The sequence below is a fragment of the Malaya genurostris genome, chromosome 2 (genome assembly GCF_030247185.1).
Source record: "Malaya genurostris strain Urasoe2022 chromosome 2, Malgen_1.1, whole genome shotgun sequence".
Taxonomy (NCBI): domain Eukaryota; kingdom Metazoa; phylum Arthropoda; class Insecta; order Diptera; family Culicidae; genus Malaya; species Malaya genurostris.
This window is the reverse complement of record NC_080571.1, coordinates 65,079,706-65,098,006: the sequence shown is the minus strand read 5'-3', so window position 1 is coordinate 65,098,006 and position 18,301 is coordinate 65,079,706. Positions and strand designations below refer to the sequence as shown.

Sequence of the window (18,301 nt, the reverse complement as noted above, 5' to 3'; positions counted from 1 at the left end):
AATATGACAATCTTGAATACGGGAGAAATGACACGGATTCCTGCACCACCAGCAAGACCAAGTGCGCTGGATTTATCACTTTGCTCGACATCGCTACGGTTGGATTGCACGTGGGAGGTAATTCCTGATCCCCACGGTAGCGATCATCTACCGATCGTAATATCAATCACCAGCGGCTCAAAACCATCGAAGACAATCAATGTTTCCTATGACCTCACACGAAATATTGATTGGAATAGCTATGCGACCGCGATATCTGAGAAACTTGAAAGAACACAACAACTTCCTCCGGAGGAAGAGTACACGTTTTTGGCTGGCTTGATTCTCGACACCGCGACTCAAGCTCAGACGAAACGTGTACCCGGCGCAAAAACTAACATCCGTCCTCCCAACTCGTGGTGGGACAAAGAGTGCACAAATTTAAACGCGGAGAGAGCCTCCGCGTATAAAATATTCAGAAAAAATGGAACACCTGATAATTACCGGAATTACGCGGCGTTAGACGTTAAAATTAAGAACTTGATTAGAGCTAAGAAACGCGGTTACTGGCGTCGGTTCGTAGACGGCCTAACAAAAGAAACATCTATGAGCACTCTTTGGAACACAGCCCGACGAATGCGCAATCATAACACAACGAATGAAAGCGAGGAATATTCTAACCGCTGGATATTCGATTTCGCTAAAAAAGTATGTCCAGACTCTGTTCCGGAACAGAAGATCACCCGCGCCGCGACACCAAATACAAACGAAACACCGTTTTCGATGGTAGAGCTCTCACTTGCGCTCTTGTCATGTAACAATAAAGCCCCGGGATTAGACAGAATAAAATTCAATTTGTTGAAAAATCTGCCTGACCCCGCCAAAAGGCGCTTGCTGAGTTTATTCAATAAGTTCCTTGAGGACAACATTGTTCCACATGACTGGAGACAAGTGAAAGTGATATCCATTCAAAAACCAGGAAAACCAGCCTCCGATCACAATTCGTATCGGCCGATTGCTATGCTTTCCTGTATCCGGAAATTGTTCGAAAAAATGATTCTGTTTCGTCTAGACAATTGGGTCGAGACTAATGGCTTACTTTCAGATACACAATTTGGTTTCCGCAGGGGCAAAGGAACGAACGATTGTCTTGCGTTGCTCTCAACCGAAATTCAAATGGCATTTGCTCGTAAGGAACAAATGGCGTCAGTTTTCCTAGACATCAAGGGGGCTTTTGACTCAGTTTCTATAAATATCCTATCTGAGAAGTTGCATCAGCATGGTCTTTCACCAATTTTGAATAACTTTTTGTACAATCTATTGTCCGAAAAATACATGTATTTCGCGCATGGTGATTTGTCGACAATACGATTCAGTTACATGGGTCTTCCTCAGGGCTCATGCTTAAGCCCCCTTTTATACAATTTTTACGTAAACGACATCGATAAATGTATCAACACATCTTGCACGCTGAGACAACTTGCCGACGACAGCGTTGTGTCCATTATAGGACCCAAAGCTGGCGATCTGCAAGGGCCGTTACAAGATACTCTTGCCAACTTATCCACATGGGCTCTTCAAATGGGTATCGAGTTCTCTACGGAGAAAACTGAGCTGGTTGTATTTTCAAGGAAGCGAGAACCAGCACAACTACAGCTTCAACTAGGGGGTGAAAACATAGCTCAGGTCTTCACATTCAAATATCTCGGGGTCTGGTTCGACTCCAAAGGCACCTGGGGATGTCACATTAGGTATCTGAAACAAAAATGCCAGCAGAGAATCAATTTTCTTCGTACAATAACCGGAACTTTGTGGGGTGCCCACCCAGGAGACCTGATCAGATTGTACCAAACAACGATATTGTCCGTTATGGAATATGGATGCTTCTGCTTCCGATCCGCCGCGAACACCCATTTCATTAAGCTGGAAAGAATTCAGTATCGTTGTTTGCGTATTGCCTTGGGTTGCATGCAATCAACTCATACGATGAGTTTTGAAGTGTTGACGGGCGTCTTACCGTTGAAAAACCGGTTCTGGGATCTCTCATATCGTTTGCTCATTCGATGCGACATTTTGAATCCTCTGGTGATTGAAAACTTCGAAAGGTTAGTTGAGCTTAATTCTCAAACCCGTTTTATGTCCTTGTATTTTGATTACATGGCTCAGAATATTAATCCTTCTTCGTTTGCTCCCAACCGTGCTCATTTCTTGGATACTTCTGATTCTACTGTGTTTTTCGACACATCCATGAGAGAAGAGATTCGTGGAATTCCGGAACACGTACGCCCTCGAGTGGCCCCTAATATATTTTATAATAAATTTAGAACAGTCAACTGTGAAAAGGTGTTTTACACTGATGGATCAAACATCGACAAGTCCACAGGCTTCGGCATCTTCAATCAAAACATCACCGCTTCTTACAAACTCAGTGATCCGGCTTCAGTTTACGTCGCAGAATTAGCTGCTATTCAGTACACCCTCGAGATCATTGAAACATTGCCCAAAGACCATTACGTCATTGTCACGGACAGTCTAAGTTCAATAGAAGCTCTCCGGGCAATGAAGCCAGGAAAGTATCCCCCATATTTCCTGGGGAAAATACGGGAACACTTGCGAACTTTATCTGAACGGTCTTATTCAATATCGTTAGTCTGGGTCCCTTCGCATTGTTCCATTCCGGGCAATGAAAAGGCAGACTCATTGGCTAAGGTGGGCGCATTACAAGGTGACATTTATGAAAGACCAATCTGCTTCAATGAATTTTTCAGTATTTCTCGTCAGAAAACTCTCGAAAGTTGGCAAACTTCATGGACGAATGACGAACTGGGACGATGGCTACACTCCATTATCCCTAAGGTATCGACGAAACCTTGGTTCAAGGGGATGAACGTGAGTCGTGATTTCATTCGCGTTATGTCACGACTCATGTCAAATCACTATACATTCAACGCACATCTCCGGCGTATCGGGATCGTGGAGAACGGGCTCTGCACCTGTGGCGACGGTTATCAGGACATCGAGCATGTCGTGTGGTCGTGCGTAGAGTATCGCGACGCCAGATCGGAGCTATTGGAATCCCTCAGGGCCCGAGGTAGACCGACTGAGGTTCCGGTTCGGGATGTGTTGGCGAGTCGGGATAGTTCATATATGCTTCTGATATACCAGTTCCTCAAACACATTAATATACAAGTGTAATCTGTTACATCTTGCTTAGAAAGTTCCTCCTATTTATCGACGTTATTTCAACTGTGGCTAAGAATTATTTTCACCTGCAGGCTCGACACTAACTTCCGCCGATTATCCCGATTCCTCATCTGTCCACCATCTTCATCGGAACTAACAAGATCTTTTTGCTGTCACTAACCTTTTCGCTTCCCCCCTCCCCGTCTCTTCTCCATCTCGATGTCAACTAATTAGATCTCTGTCGTTCTTAGTCATTTCGTTCCCATATCCCCATTTTACTTCGTTTTCCGCAATATTTACTTCTCTATATTTTTTCGTTATATTTACATCACCATCATCGCCCACGGAAGGTCGCTCTAGTCATGCGGGCCACCCGCCGGGTATTCGTAGCCTGGGGGTGTTTCCCGCGGACCCACACAGACCGAGGGATGCGGCCAACGTCATCTGGAAGACTCATGATATATTCCACCCACCGGCCGGTGCCGATCGCCAGCTGAAGGTTGGATCTGCCAAAGTCGACCACTGCGACCCCAATACAACATTATCCAATCATACTATCCTAGTTTTAAGTTAGTCGTTAATAAAATTAGAAAAAGTCCTTGGCACCTTAGAGCTAAAGCAGTGTGCCTAAAAAATAGTTATATTATTGAATTAAAAAAAAAAAGATATGTGCTATTGTCAATCTTAACTAGAATTGTGTAGCTATCAACTTTATTCATTGATGAGTACATTCTCATACTCATTGTTAGTGGAAACAAATAGTTCTTTTAGTCACCCTGGCAGCTCTGTAACATTGAGATTTGAGAGGTGAATTACCAAAATTTCGTGCTATAGTATTTAGCTTTTTGTAGCACAAAATATCAAAAAATTCTATAGTAAAATTCACATTATCTTTTTATCAACATGCTGTTTTTGGAACTGATATGCGAGTACGGACAGTTTTGGAGTCAAATCTTCGAATAATATTTTCTTACTTACCACGAAAATAAAAATATATTTAATTACTAAACAAACAGAAACAACAATAATAAGCTCAAATTTATCTCTATCTGCTTGACATTCGCCAAAGTCCAATGAATTGCGTTCATGGATATGACTCAACGGATTACCAATTGATGTAGGGTTTGCCATTTTTCCTAAACATTAATCAATTATATATGCGCTGGTATCAATTATGAGTCCTCGATAGTATAGTGGTAAGTATCCCCGCCTGTCACGCGGGAGACCGGGGTTCGATTCCCCGTCGGGGAGAGATTATTTTTTAATGCCTGATATGCTGATTTCCTCTAGATTCACCCCACCTTAACTGTATGTAGGGTTACCCGGGTAGATGTGAATAACAAACAACGATCAAAATAATAATAAATGTTACCATCATACCTTGTCTTGATGTTTCTGTGCTGTTATAGCGATACTTGATATTATCTTGATATTTCATCGAGGGGAGCAAGAAATTGTACAATATGAGTCTAGCATCAAAATTAGTTATTATATCTTATTTTATTGATAAGTTATCCAAATTTCTTTAAATTTAATTGATCAATTACCTCTTTTTTCAACACTATTGAATAAACTACATCAGTTATGATAAATGCTTATGATATTATTTTCTGCTGAATGCTAGAATACCAATTAACTGAAAATTCATCTTCTATAAATATTTTGTTCCTGCTTTGATATTACAATGACAGAATTTTATATTTTGTTTCCATTTTCTCATGCAGACTTTGTTATGGTCTCTGATATTTTAACTCTTATTTAAAACTAAATAATGTTAATTTCTACCATTGAGATGTTCGGTTCGGTTATGAACTTCATCAGTTCTCAGTCACAACTTCACGGACGGCATAGCAGAGAATGAAGATAGACTTGCGATACGACGTGTAGTGATTGCTGGCGGAGAGATTGCCATAGAGATATGACTTCAATTGTTCTTCGTTTCTTCTAGTCAACTAGATTGTTTCTTCATGTGTTTCAGTAGTTTTATTGGTAAAACAATTTCCCCGGATAGGAGCTAGCTAGGTTCAAGTTCCGTCTCTGCGGTAGCTTTTTCGCGGTTTTCATTACATAATTCGCATGTCATTTTTCTAATCTGTTTCCGCGTTATATGCTGATCAAATTTAAAACTAGTTATGGCGGCTGTACTTCTTAACAAGACTAAAACAAATCATGTTCCAATGCGCTCAATGTAAATTAGTTTAAGAACAACGCTTGAAAGTGAGGAAAACGCGTGGCAATTTTATTCGTATTTACCTTATCCAGTTAGTTCTCTGACATCACCCACCCGCTTCTTTTTTATTTCAAACAAAACTATTTGTAGACGTATCTTGTTGACTTTCTCATATCGGGAGGTAATGTAACCTCAGAGAAAACCAGTTGAAACTTTGACCGAAGTTCCAAGTGTCATTCAAATGGGTTCGCGTTAATTAGAAAATTAAAAGGCTTGTTCTCTGGAAACACTTCACCAACGCGTGAAATATTTCGTACACTGATGATACTACAAGATTTTTGATCGAAGATGGGTCGGAAAAAGAGTAAGTGCGAAAAGCAATTGTGAGCAGTCGCAATGAAATTCCGAATCTGTTAGTAAGATAACATTTAAAGTGGCTTGGTTTTTTTTTTGCAATCACTGTCTATTATGTTCTCAAATCTTTCGATGTACATTTGACAACAGTCAGCCAATTTTGCAGAAGAAACCACATCTTTCGGTACGTACTGTAGCTAGAAAAATAAAATTGGTTCCAACTTTCGTACATACTTTTAAGCACCGGCAAGATATAAAGTCGTTCAAGGTGAAAACTGTACCGAATCGTAATGATGAAAACAGAATGTGACGGCTAAAATCCAGACTCGCAAGTTGTATCGTCAATATTTGACGAAGTTTTCCTGCGTGATAATGGACGAAGAAGCTTATGTACTTTAAGAAGCTTTTAGGAATGCCCTTTATACTGCCTTGCAACGGAACGGCGTGAGGGAGCATTTCAAGACGAAAAAAAAGACCAAGTTTCTCAAAAATATTTGGTTTGGCAGGCAATATGCAGCTTTGATCGAACAAGCCAAAGTTTTACCACTACCGAAACGGTAAACAAGGAAATAGGGTAAGGGCTCCCTATTTCATCTCATTTGTAAGGACGTCGCTTTCAAATCCCGATTTAGCCACTAAAATCACTGTAACTATTTCATATTACTGCTTCATTCGCCTTGCTCCACGTTGAGAATTGATTCACATTTCTTGAAAATTCAACTAATATTTATAAAACAGCTAAAAACGCTAATGATGTTTTCACTACTCTGCTCCTAATTTCATCTCAATGGATTTTTATCCATCCTATCGTTGATCTTTTATTCATCCTATAAATTAGCAATGGCGACAGCAATCAAAACAAAATATTCCACTATTACACTCTCACCCGCATACGCATGGCTGCCAGATGGCTGACTAAACGCTGCCAGCTGGAAAAATATGGCTGTGCAGACATTCTGGTGACCGACTGCCTCACCGCTGCCAGATATACAACTTAAACGATACAACCGTACCCCTTTACTCGTTGAATTATCTAATTAATACTCGTTGAATTATCTAATTAATGACTTACGGAGATCTAAAGAACTATCTTTTAACATCATTTCATTAGTGAAAACAGATAGAACAGATATAGACTTTCTATGCAAAGTAATACATATTTTCTATGAAAATATCTGGCATCTCTGTGCACAGCCGATGAAACACACACACACTTCACAGCGTTATGTTGGCGTATAGCGGAATGAAACCAGTGCTACTAGATTTGCCACAATGATTATTTCATTAGTATTTAACACGTTCTTTCTGGTAATATTCAAAGCTGAAACAGTTTTATTGAAATATTCATATCAATAATATAATTAAACTAATGTCACGGATACCAAAAACATACTTTTTGATTATAATTTGAAGAAAATAAACAATTTTTGTTTTGTAACATTATGAGATAACTTGGCAACTTTGCAAAACCAAATGAGATGAAAACAAAGCGCAATCAAGTGAACGAAGTGAAAAACTTTCATCTCATATTTTTGAAGACTTTTATTACTTGTCGGGTAATTTTTGAAGTTTTTAATCGTTAACTAAACAAGTGGCAAGTGAACATAACCAATTATGAAGTCATCCAGCATTCAATAGTAGTGTAATTGTGCGAAATAGTGATCATGTTTTGAGACGAATCGATTAGTAGATATTCAGAAACATGACGAACTGTAAATCTTGAGACGAAAATGTGTCCTAAATTGAAAAGTGAGTTTATTTTATATGAAAAAAACGATCACCGAAGAATTTAAAACCATTTCTTTCAATAGGAAAGTGTGACAATAGCTTTTCAAATCATTTTAAAACATTTCACAGTTTGCTTCCGGTAGGTTGTAAAATATTATTCATGTTCAAAGTTATGAGGTGAAGGGATGAGATGGAAATAGGAGCTCAGATGAAATAGGGAGCCGTTGCCCTATATCATGAAGAATGCCTAAAGAAGCGATTGTTACCATTCCCACGCAGCCATGACGCTCCATCGCTTATTTGGCCAGAATTGGCATCCTGTCACTATGCCAAAGATTATTTGGAATGGTACAATGAGAATGGAGTCTATGTTGTACCGAAAGAGGCAAATTTACTTAACTAAAAGCAAAACCAAACCTAAGCAAACCCAATTTTATTAAACATAAGCTCGTTTGAAAGCTGCTATTGGGTTGTAAATCAAGTTCCAAGATCCAGTGGCTGTCATTTCCGGTTCCAGTGATATGTTGGTATAAATGACGTAACCGACGCATTTTTCTGTATCCGCACTTTTCTTTCAGAAAGTAACCAGTAGTAAAGTTCAAATGTTTTATTGCCAAAACTATCTGAATTAATTTGTGTTTTAAATCAGCACAAATTCGTGTCAGAAACTATCCTAACGATAAAAATATGTTTCAATATGACTGAATGACAAGAGAAAGATATTATCACACCACTAGGTGGAATAAGAAGTGTTGTTTTTTTTTCATTTTCGATCGGCAACGGGCCGGGTTCTGGTTCGAGAAATTGCTTACCCGATCATCTTGTTTTTATTCTTACTTTTGAAACTACAATGCAATATAATGAATATACCAACATTTTGGCAGCTTCCCGATCAGATGCACATGACAAAATCATAACACAAGTACATATATCTACAGTTGATATGTATAACAATTTGTGTTATTTTGAGATATTTAACAAATGGAAACAGTTGAAAGTTAAAACTTATGAATGCAATATAATAACAAAATCAGTTATGATGTTTTATTTTCGTTTGCAAGACTCATGATAACGTTCATTAATTGGAAACTTGAGTTCTTCCGTTTCTTTATATCGAAATATAATGATCAGAATTTCATAAAACTAAAACAAGAAAACAGATCACTAAATAAATTATTCATTTAATAAAATAAATCATTCAACAATTTTGGATTGAAACGATGCAAGCATCAGGCTGTGATATAGTTGTTCTGTGTTAAATTTGCTATCTAATTTATTACAACTATTGTTATAAATTCCTGCTTTCGGACTTCTGTAGTTATATCAAATTCAATAAAAGTTGTGATACAAACGTTTCAAAATCTGTAACGATTTGGTTCCCGCTAGAGTCTTTTTTGTTATTATTTTTGTTATTTTAACAGCTTACCAGCCAAAAATATTTCAAAATTTGTTACAAAATATTTCTTAAATAAATTACTCCAGTTGTTACAATTCTGTTATTACCATCTGATCGGGTTCTTCGTTCATAAAACTATTTATCCAAAGCTATTGATTATATTCAGATCTCCTATAATTGTTTATTGCACTGACCAATTGAAAATTTCCGATCTCCGAGTTTTTGGGCTGACTGACGCTGTCGAATGCAGCCGTGGATCATCCTGTCCGTAACAGTCTAGTAAGCCATGCTTCATCCAAAGCAACAGACTGTCCAAAAACGTAGAATGCTAGAACTTTTGTTCTGTACGGCTAAGTTATCAGTTATCCCTTTCTTGGGATAAAAATGTTTTTAAACAATTTTACATTCTTAAAATTTAACACTAGCTCGGTTTTAGCCTTCAAATAGCAAGGTCAACTAATAAGCGGTCCAACATTGTTTTTCACTTATATAATATATAATACACAATGATAGAAAATAGCTATTCACATTCAATAATGATTCATGTCTGCACCACAATTCCGTGTTGTTTCCCCGAAATATTTTCATCCATAGCCACAAAAAGTAGCATATATCTTGTATTCAAGTATATTTGCGCTTATGAAGTCCCAAAAAAATAACCTTGCATCGGCCGGGAATCGAACCCGGGCCGCCCGCGTGGCAGGCGAGCATTCTACCACTGAACCACCGATGCTTGCTGAGTGAAGTACACTGCGCTCAGAAGAAGTTATAATCTTTTATGACATTTTTCATCTTCATCCAACTACCGAGAGTTGAAATGGAATTGTAATTGAAATATAAAAGAACATACTGATAAAAAAACATTATCGCTATGAGCAGTATTGGTAAACGACAACGGTAATTTCCACTCATGTTAAGTCCGAGGATTGCGTGGAAGAATATTAAGTTATAAAATATTTAGTGATATTTTTTCGATTTGAAAAGTAGAGGCCAATAATGTCAGATAAAGTTGTGCTCAGTTCAAAAATGGCTTCATACGGCTATGTCACTTGCACATACTCAGATAAATTACCTATTCTGTGCACTCTTCCGTCACTTCCGAGAACATCAAGCCGGTTGTTAAAAATGCACCGCTTTCCGAAACGAATTCGCAAACAAAAAATCAATTGACACAAACGACAATTTCCAATAAAATATGATGACAGATTTCAAAACTAAAATGACGTCCGTTTCCCGCGAAAAAAAGTAATCGGTAAATTAAATTTGTCAGAAAAATCTATAGAGAATATTGGCGACATGAAAAATGCTCCTCATTCGTCGTTGAACGATTCGTTATGTTATTAAATAAAATATAGCATTTCTAGCCTCATCATTTATGCGCACTGTCAATTTCGCTCATAGATGGTTTTTTCGATTGAATGCTTCAAATCTAGCTTTTCGTTAGATAGCAAAACAAGCAACAGCCTAAGATACGAGATATGGACTATGCTAATTAGATACCTACATTATTTATTAACTGCGATTGTAATATACAACCACACTCGAACAGAACCATTCTAGCTATAAATAAAAACGATGAAAGTTGATATAAATTGGGAGGCGAAACACTGAATTATCGATCTTTTCAATTCAACTACGCTGCTGCTATGCTGACATACTTTTTTAATTAGCCAACTGAAACCACCATGCCCGGAAATGATTTACTGTTACTACATGCAATTTACAACGAGGGCTCTCATCGTTCGTCCCTCGGGGTCAGTCGGAATTAAATCCTGATGCAAATGATAGGTTTCGCCGATTTTTCCCGTGCCGTGGTTCTATCAGTTTAACTACAGGGATAGAAACAGCAGCAACAACAGCAACAGCAGCACCCACCACCCATCCCGCGAGTACAATTCAAATGCTTAGGATGCGCAACGTGATGCGGTAATCGAAAAAGGACCGAAATACCCTATAAATATAAATATAAATCTGCCGCTCGGAAGGGCAAGGCGAACAACAACAACGCGTTGCCGGGATTTCAATAACAAATTTTATTTCTGTTCTCGTGACACTCATCGGTGAGGAAGGAGGCAGGTTTGTTTGGTTAAACTAGGGGATGTATGCACCAGACGCAGATCCTGAGAGCCAATTTGGGCAAATTTGTGCATGCTTGTTTTTACTGTCAATACATCCAACAAAACTATTTTTTTTTTCGAATATTGTTTAAATATTCAAGGTCTTTACTATGGACGCATCTATTGCTCGGTGTTTGAGAAAAACTAGAAGGATCAGCCGTATTGGGTTGCTCGAGCTATTGATGTGGAACGAGGCTATCGAAAAATTTTATGACTGATAATTTATATAAAACAGTTCAATCAGTCGTTCGTCATAATACTAAAAAATCGTCACAACGCGAACCTTTTAGTTTTTGTGTGAAAGTTCGAAAACCGTCGGACACGCGAACCAAGAAAATACACTGGCCATAATTTGTGTTTGTTTTTATACGCCGAAATTATATCAGTAGCCGAAATGTATGCAATTATACGTATACATAGTGCTTGCTAAAGTGCATGGTATTTTGGTATTTAACCACATTACGCCAAATTTTTACTCAAGTTTTGCTTGCAGGCAATTATTTTTATAGCGTTAAGTTTCGCTTGGGAATGCGTTGTGTAGCGATTCGAGTTCGCCCTATGGCTTTATCAGTCTGCCATATTGATGAAATGTTGGCAGCGCCCTCTCTGATTTCAACGAAGCTTTCTGAACATGAAGACTTTGTGTCAAAAAGTCACTTTGTATACTTTGTTTTTCCATCGAAACTGTCTTTTGAGAAGGGCTAACCATGTTTAACCAATTTTTTTCAAATGGTGTCGAAAATGATAAATCCTTAAAAAAGTGCTATACTAAAGATTTTCACAAAATCATTCAAATTTATCCAATAAAAAAATACTGAGCTGAGCTGAAGTAGATCGCCCGTAGTTGCACTTCGTGATTGACCGAATGAGTGGAAATGTAAAATGAACCAAGAAAATGAAGCTTGTGAGAAGCAAATCATTTTCACTGTACATACTCACTCACTCCTAACTTTTTATTAAATGATCAATAACGACGCTGGCTACGACCAAAGGCTGTGCTACTGAGGGAAAGGAAGGAATGTTAGTCCGATACTTGTTGTTTCTAGAGACCGCGGGTACCACTGTATCTCCACGAGCATCACGGGATAGGAGATTTGTTAGTAGAGAGGAAAAGAGATCCGGATATGTTTTGGTAAACAATATGATCTCAACAAAACCTGATTTTCGATACACAGGAGAAATATAAAATATCTCCAAGGAACGATCTCACCAGTATGCCTTTTCTCCTGCTGTCAGTAACGCGAGATGAAACACGACCACTGAAAAAATAAAATAAAAACACTCGCGAATGGGTCCGCTGCAGACCAACTCTAGACCTTCAGTCTGAATGACACGATCGACTTGTAAACTTTCACACATTCCATAGAAATCCGACAACACCGACAATGACATGCAGACGGCGCATCGATCGGTTAACAGGTTATCATAGTTGAATTTTGGGGCGGTAAATTCTCAGTTTCCGCCCGTTGAGCATCTTTAGTTTCGCGGATCAATATTATTCAATAAATAGCACTCTCACTACGAAACACACACTTGCCACGCATGCACTGTCAGTCAATATAACTATTTCAACCAAATTTTCAACTAAGTTATACGTATACAACAACACATTGAAATTTTACTTTTTTGAGATCGGCACCAGGACACCGCATCGCACTCCCAGTGATGCCAACTCACTTCCACTCACAGTTAAATTTATCCAATAAAAAAACTCTTATCGAGTCCCACATTGAACAAAAAAGATTTTCAATGAAATCTATTTTTGATTTCGATGAAATTTTGTCCCAAGATTGGTGATTATCTTCGCTACAAACCGTTCATACATTGCAAGTTAGGCACATACAAGGGGAAAACAACTTTTCAAACAAAAACCATTTCTTGTCCAAATTGAGTTTTTTGTCCAGTGTCTTTTTTTTTCTTAAAACTAAACTAAACAGAAAGTCATAATCATCCAAGATTCCAGTGAATTTCAATTTATATGAAAATTTTACCGAATACCCTGTTTGCTAGTTGTTCGCTAGTTGCGGAAAGTATCAGTGCTGGATAAGAAAAAGTTTTTGTTAGAAAAATATGTTTCCCTTCAAAACGCCAATCTTACAATATTTGGAAGATTGTCAGGGAACATAATTGTCTATGTTGGAACATTCAAATAAAGAATGGCGTTTTTTGCAATTAGACCAATATTTAAAATCGTTTTTTCAGTTTTAAATTTGATTTGTAATTTTTTCAGTATATTCATCAGAACATCAGCAACACAATAATATTTTGTAGAAATTGCTGCTCTAATTGAATGCAGCAAATTGGTAAAAAGACCTAGTCTAGATCAGTTTTGGAAAAATAAAGTGAGCGAAGTGGCTTTTTGTGACAGCCTAAGGAGTGTATCTATAAGTAGTTAGCAACATTCAAACAGTTATTACTCTGAAATGACTCAATTTTTTGCAGCGTGTTTTGCGGTGAAATGTTTGTTTACATGTCAATAACAGCTGCGCAATCGATTGGTTTCGGTACGGTTTATCGTTTCAATGATGAATCGAATTGATTCGGAAACGCGAAAGAAAATTCTGCACACTTGGTGCTCAGAAAGTGGTGTCACGTACAACGAAATTGCAAAACGGGTGAAAGTGCACCACACCAGTGTCAAAAATATTATCTAGAAGTTCGGTAATACCCTTTCCATGAAGGATTTGCCCCGATCCGGTAGGAAAACGGGTCCCAGCCAGCCCGGCCGGGACTTAAAAGTGGTTGAGTACATCAGGAAAAACCCATCGGCGTCGACGCGGGATTTGATCAAGCAGTTCAACACCAGCATCGGGATGATTCAACGGATCAAAGTTCGGAACTCCCTGAAAACGTACAAGAAACAGAAGGTGTCGAAAAAGTCGACAGACACCACGGTGGCGATGGAAAAGTTTGGGCAGAAGGTGTTGGTCTGGCAAGCAATTTGTACCTGTGGTTTGCGGTCGTCGATTTTCTTCACGAAGGGCCCAATTAACGCCAAGGTGTACGAGGAAGAATGTTTGAAGAAGAGTATGCTGCCACTGTACAGAAATCATAAGGCTCCTCCTCTCTTCTGGCCGGATTTGGCTTCAGCCCACTACGCCATCTCCGTTCTACAGTGGTCGTCAAAAAATAATGTACAATTCGTGGGAAAGGACATCAACCCACCGAACTGCCCGGATCTTCGGCCAATTGAAAAGGTATTGGGCAATTGTCAAGCGGCACTTTCGGAAGGAAGGTGCCACCAGGAAAGTCACAAAAGTAACTGTGCAGATTAGATTGGCAACACGAAATTTTACTGATTGTTCAGTAATTCACATGCTCATTGCCGAGATTCGTTATTGTAAAGTTCTGATATCTCGGTAAATCGCATTTTATTGCCGAAGTTTGGTATAATATGTTGCTGAACTTGTCCGTAAACAACAAATATACCGAAATCAGGAAATCCGTTTTCCGAGATTTCGAACAGTGTGTTGTGTCATCTAATGTCAATTATCGATTTTGTACAGCACCGGACGTCGCCATTTCTCATGGAGTTGAAAATATATACGAATGTGGCGAATGAAAGAGATTTCAGTATTACGTGAAAATCTAAGTGGAATCTAAATGTTCTTTTTATATATTTTTTTGAATATTTGTTTATTTCCAGGTAGGGGGAGCACCAGAAACAAATGTTTTTATCTTTGATATTTCTTTTCGTGAATTGATTTTTTTTTAAATTAAAGTGAGCATTTATAAAATACACTCCTTACCAAATTTTGGGTTTCGTGATAAGTTTTTCGTGCAATAAAAACGCAAAATCCTTTCTACACTCGATTACTGATGACTCGGTAATCCATGATTCGTTTCCGATCGCTTTTGCCGAACTAACAGCAAAGTTGCTGCCGGCAAGTTCGGCAATAATTGACAGCTCAGTAATTATACATTTTGCCGAGACGGTTACCGAGCCCTCGGCTGTGCAAATCTCGGCAATTATTTAGCCGAGATTCGGTAATAAAATTTAAGTGTGTAGTTTTTAAAATAAAAATACACTGTAATTTTTTTTTTTGTAAATTGATTTTAAAATTCTAAAGTTAATTTGTACAGTGTAGGACTCGATATGAAAGTTTTTAAGTATTTTGATTGGAAAACTTGACTGATTTTGTAAAAATCAACAGTATAATACTTTTTAGTAGGCTTAGTCTTTTTTCGTTAACTATTTGAATAAAAATAATAAAAATAGTTTAGCCGATTTTAAAAGACAGTGTGGATCAATTTATGGAAAAATAAAGCATGTAACGTGACATTTTAAGACAAAGTCTACATGCCCAGAAAGTTCCATTCAAATCTGAAAAAAATTGCCAACTGCGAATATGATTTAGCGTGAAATTCTTTATATTTAGGTCAATATTAAAATGAAAAATTGTAAACAATCGACTTTATCCAAAAAAAATTTAATGTAATTATATACATATTTCCATGCGTATGGAAATTAATCGTCTTGTTTTAAAAACACATCCACCGACACGGATCATCCTCATCCCAAGAAGCGTTCCAGTTGTCCTTTGGCGAGAAGTGCTACATGTAGTATTCGTTGAAATAAATCGGCTGCTCATTAATTTCCCCCTCAAGAGCACCCCATTTGGCTAAATTATCGGCTCCTTCATTGCCTGAAATGGAGCAATGAGCTAATTTTGCCAAAGAAAAACGGTTCATTCTTGCCAGTCATGTTTGAGCGAATGACTTCAATTGCGCTCAGACTATCTGTGAAGAGGAGATAATGGTTTGAAGATAATGTGACGACTACACTCAAGCTATAATGAACTGGTGCTAACTCTGCTATATAAACAGATGCAGGTTCTTAAAACCTAAATGAGGCCGAAACATTATTGTTGAACATACCAAACCCAGTAACCTCTTCAATTCGTTATCCGTCCGTGTAAAACATTTTCTCAGAGTCAATATGCCTGAACTTACTTGAAAATATTTTTGGGATTTCCATCGAACGTAGGTGTTCCGGAATTCCAAGCACTTCGCGCTGCATGGATGTGTCGAAAAATAACGTTGAATCAGGGACATTTAGCAGGCTGTCAGAATCAGGAATCAGAACAAATTGGCTCAAATGGCACGTTCCCCTTGATATGTGCCTTAAATAGGAATATATCTTAAAAGGTCGATTTCCTGCGACATATGGTTAAAACATACTGTCATGAATCTTGTTTGAGATTGTAACCTTTCGTAGTTATTAATAACCAGGGGATTCAGTACCTCACATGTTATTAGCTGTCGCGATGAAAGCTCCCAAAAACGATCTTTCAATGGAAGAACTCCCGCCAGAACTTCAAGACTCATTGTATATGTCGAATGCATGCAGCCTAAGGCAATTCGCAAACAACGATACTGAATTCGCTCCAGTTTGATAATATGAGAGTTTGCAGCGGAACGAAAGCAAACGCATCCATATTCCATCACTGAAAGTATTGTTGTCTGATACAATTTTATTAGATCTTCCGGATGAGCACCCCACCCCAGATCCTGTTATTGTTCGAAGAAAATTTACTCTTTGTTGGCATTTTGTTATCAGATACCTAATGTGTCCTCCCCACGTGCATTTGGAATCAAACCACACCCCGAGGTATTTGAAAGTCAAAAACTGTTGGTTCATTCTTCCCATAATATTAAGCTGAAGCTGCGCGGGATCATGCTCTCTTGAAAAGACGACCCGCTCTGTTTTCTCCGCAGTGAATTCGATAACCAGATTAACAGCCCAAATGGACAAGTTATCTAACGTATTTTGCAATGGATTTTGCAGATTAAAAGCTTTGGGTCCAGTAACTGAAACCACGCCTGCTAATTGTCTTAGTGTGCATGGGGTTATTGGACAGCTGTCAATGTCGTTCACGTAAAAATTGTAGAGCAAGGGACTGAGACATGAGCCTTGCGGGAGATCCATGTAGCTAATTCTGAATGTTGCCAAATCACCATGTGAAAAATACATGCACTTCTCTGACAAAAGGTTGTGCAAATAATTATTTATAACCGCTGGAAGTCCATGTTGGTTCATCAATAAAAACTGAATCAAATGGTTCTTTTATGTCCAAAAATTCAGATTTCATTTTTTGTTTTTGAGCGAAAGCAATATGGATGTTAGACGAAAGCAATGCAAGGCAATCATTCGTCCTTTTATTTCCACGGAAGCCAAACTGAGTATCTGACAACAAGCCGTTCGAAGTATAATTTTTTCGAACAATTTTCTTATACAGGACAATATTGCGATGAATTTTCATGCGTTGTGATTGGAAGCTGGTTTCCCCGACTTTTGAATTGCGATTACTTTCACTTACCTCGAGTCAGGTGGAACAATGTTTTAATGTTTTTCTCAAGAAACTTGTTGAACAATTCCAACAAAAGTCTTTTTGCAAGGTCGGGCAGATTCTTCACCAAGTTTGTTTTTTTTTTCTGTCGAATCCAGGAGCATTTCTGTTACAAGACAAGAGAACCATTATTTGGAGATGACTCCCGAATACACATGTATTGAAAATAATACATTTGAACTTCCGGTCTCGGGGATATCATTGGTCAAATCTGATAAAATTGTGCCTAATTTATACGATTATTTCTACTGACCCGAAATCTAATAGTAGCTTTCAGCCATCTCTGACAAAAATTGAGCGTATAGAATAAATCTTCAAAAGGTGTACGCACACAGTCATACACACACAGTCTTTTTCTATATCAATTAATGTTGATTTTTTCATAAACGCATCACATCTTTTTATGCCATAAGGTGCATACCACCCTTACCGTGAAGCGATGGTAAAGATATCTCCGCCCGTGTGCCTGTCTTTGATGAGCACATCAGCTGTTCGCTGCCTTTATCCGTGTAGCTTCGTCACGGTCAGGAATAAGTTGCGACATGAGAAACCATGGTGTAGGTACTTTATTGTTCGAAGTATGCAACCTTTCCCGATTACTTGCGCCGCTCGTTGTGTTGGTGCGTTTTGCGCCAGTTTCAACTCTCGGTGGACACGGCGAACATCCGGGGAAAGGGAGTACGAGATGTTATTTAAATCCAATATTTACTCCCGTGTGTTTTGTTTTTACGCCTCCTCCGCCGCCGACCATCACCACCACGGTGTATCACCGCGGGGAAAAAACGCGAAGAGAATAAATGAAATATTTGTTATGATTTTCGGCCCTTCTCTGTTTATGCTTTGGTTGCATTTTTTTTCTATCCTGCCACGGCACGGCACCGAACCCGATCCTAGCGAGATCCATTCATTTGTTAGTTAGCACCTCCGTGCTCGGTCGTGAACAGAATAATTTTGAGCTCCAGGACGGCAAGGGTGCAACGACTAAGGGTTGCATAGCGTTTCCGTGCTGGCAGGTTCATTCGGT

At 38.4% G+C, this 18,301-nt stretch overlaps 1 protein-coding gene and 2 non-coding genes across 12 annotated transcripts in view; 1 reads left to right on the top strand and 2 right to left on the bottom strand.

Moving 5' to 3' along the window:
* LOC131427464 (protein winged eye) overlaps positions 1 to 18,301 on the bottom strand; it is a 758,071-nt gene that overhangs the window by 723,980 nt on the left and 15,790 nt on the right. The window lies entirely within an intron of this gene.
* Trnad-guc (transfer RNA aspartic acid (anticodon GUC)) lies at positions 4,342 to 4,413 on the top strand. The gene has a single exon. It is a non-coding gene; the product is annotated as a tRNA-Asp (tRNA).
* Positions 9,473 to 9,543, bottom strand: Trnag-gcc (transfer RNA glycine (anticodon GCC)). The gene has a single exon. It is a non-coding gene; the product is annotated as a tRNA-Gly (tRNA).